The sequence below is a fragment of the Chrysochloris asiatica genome, unplaced genomic scaffold (genome assembly GCF_000296735.1).
Source record: "Chrysochloris asiatica unplaced genomic scaffold, ChrAsi1.0 scaffold00062, whole genome shotgun sequence".
Taxonomy (NCBI): domain Eukaryota; kingdom Metazoa; phylum Chordata; class Mammalia; order Afrosoricida; family Chrysochloridae; genus Chrysochloris; species Chrysochloris asiatica.
The window spans coordinates 6093116-6095684 of NW_006408580.1; the positions used below are offsets into that span (position 1 = coordinate 6093116).

Genomic DNA, 2569 nt, shown 5'->3' on the forward strand with positions numbered 1-2569 from the left:
TAAGTGCCGTCGAGTCGGTTCCGACCCATAGCAACCCTGAACAGGGTTTCCAAGGCTGTAAATTTTTACGGGAGAAGAAAGCCTCATCTTTCTCCTGCGGAGCAGCTGGTAGTTTCGAACTGCTGACTTTGAGATTCGCAGCCCGATTCGTAACCACTATGCTACCAGAGCTCCTTGGTTAGGAATAGTAGATATTGACAAAAGCAAAGTATGTGGATGGGAAGTAGCATTGGGAAAGGGTGTGTATGAATATGTCCTTGTGCAAAGAAGAGGGACTAACAGAAGCTTCCTTATCCTACCCCTGTTTCCATTCTACTTCACTATTTCTCCATCCAAACCCAAATTAAACCCACTGCTGTCAAGTTGATGGTGACTCATAGAGACCCCCATAGAACAGAGTAGAACTGCTTCATAGGGTTTCCATGGCTGTAATGAAGTTCTGCTGTGGCACTGTTAGATAAGCACTGGACTGCTAACTGCAAGGTTGGAAGTTCAAACTCACCAGTTGCTCCTCGGAACTCCTACACTGGGTCACTCACTATGAGTCAGAATCGACTCAACAGCACTTAACAACAGTCATCTCCCATGGTGCTGTTAGTGGGTTTGAACCACACAACTTTTGGTTAGCAAATGAATCCTTAAAGCAGTTATAGTCCTACAATCCTCATGCAAAGGGAAATTGAATATAACAGGAAGATTAAGGGCTTGTTTGTTTTTTGAAAAGTTTTTCCGCATGGCAGTATTCTTTCTTTCATGTAAGCCAAGGAAACATTTCTTAATACTCACGCCTATGTCAACCACAAAGTCCTAAATCTGATTTTCCTCTGAATGCATTTTTTTCTTTTTCTTAAAGAAGAGCAGGAGTCTCCTTCACACAATTTCTGCTACTGTCTGGAACGACATCTTTCTCCTGTACACAATGGCAACTCTTAAGGAAAAGCTGATTTGCACCAGTTGCAGAAGAAGAGGCATTGGTTCCAAATAATAAGATCACTGTAGTGGGTGTCGGACATGTTGGTATGGCTTGTGCCATCAGCATTCTGGGAAAGTCCTTGGCTGATGAACTTGCCCTTGTGGATGTTTTAGAAGATAAACTCAAAGGAGAAATGATGCATCTGCAGCATGGGAGTTTATTTCTTCAGACACCTAAAATTGTAGCGGATCAAGATTACTCTGTGACTGCCAATTCAAAGATTGTGGTGGTAACTGCAGGAGTTAGTCAGCAAGAGGGGGAGAGTCATCTCAATCTGGTTCAGAGGAATGTGAATGTCTTCAAATTCATTATTCCACAGATCATCAAGTACACAGTCCTGACTGCATCATAATTGTGGTTTCCAACCCAGTGGATAGTCTTGCATATGTTACCTAGAAAGTGGATTACCCAAGTACCGTGTAACTGGAAGTGGCTGTAACCTGGATTCTGCTACATTTTGCTACCTTATAGCTGAAAAACTTGGCACTCATCCCAATAGCTGCCATGGATGGATTTTGGGAGAACATGGTGACTCAAGTGTGGCAGTGTGGAGCAGGGTAAATGTGGCAGGGATTTCTCTTCAGGAACTGAATCCAGAAATGAGGATGGACAATGACAGTGAAAATTGGAAGGAAAGGCATATAATGGTGGTTGAAAGTGCCTATGAAGTCATCAAGCTAAAAGAATACACCAACTGGGCTATTGGATTAAGTGTGGCTGATTTGATCGAATCCATGTTGAAAATCTATGCAGGATTCATCCAGTGTCAACAGTGGTGAAGGGGATGTATGGCACTGAGAATGAAGTCTTCCTGAGCCTTCCATGCATTCTGAATCCTCGAGGGTTAACCAGTATTATCAACCAGAAGCTGAAGGATGATGAGGTTGCTCAACTCAAGAAGAGTGCAGATACTCTGTGGGACATCCAGAAGGATCTAAAAGACCTGTGACATTTGAGTTCTATGTTGTACAACTTTAAAACCACAATGTGAGTAACCTGAGCCTTTAGTTATTATCCATATATATGGATAACAATCTGCTTTTCCTTTCCTAAATATGTGAATTTGGGCCCACATGATTATAGCACATGCTTTGGCTTAACGTTTGCAATATGAGCCCTTGAGAAATAAAATTACCTGTTATAGCTTGCGGGGGGGGGGGGTAGAAAAAGAAGAAGAGCAGATCCAGGTACTTCTTACAGAGTACCACCAAGGTGCCTACTTGGGAATGGCCAGTTCACAGACCTCCAGCTTCTGATGTCGTTTAATTCATCATTAACGGACCTTGAAGTAAGTGTGAACATTTTTTTTTTTTTTTTGAAAAACAGAAGCAAATAATAATACTGTATAATTCAGAAGATGCAAATGGCTTTTATAGACATGGCATTTTGAATAAAAATTAACATTTAAAGAAAAATGTAATTGTCCTTGTATATGACTTTAACACCTTCTTACTCTTTCCTTTAACCTGACTACTCAGTCCAAGGGTATGAAATGATCTTCAGCAAGTAATCAACCCTGGACTGTATAACTAGACTTATGTTTAAATCCTTTACTGAACATGGAGATCTTTCTTATCGTCCAATGATCACTCCTCA

The 2569-nt window shown here is 41.2% G+C and overlaps 1 pseudogene; it reads left to right on the forward strand.

Annotated features, from left to right (window-relative positions):
* The first annotated feature begins 919 nt into the window (after window positions 1-919).
* Window positions 920-1922, forward strand: LOC102841349 (annotated as a pseudogene).
* Window positions 1923-2569: the final 647 nt, after the last annotated feature.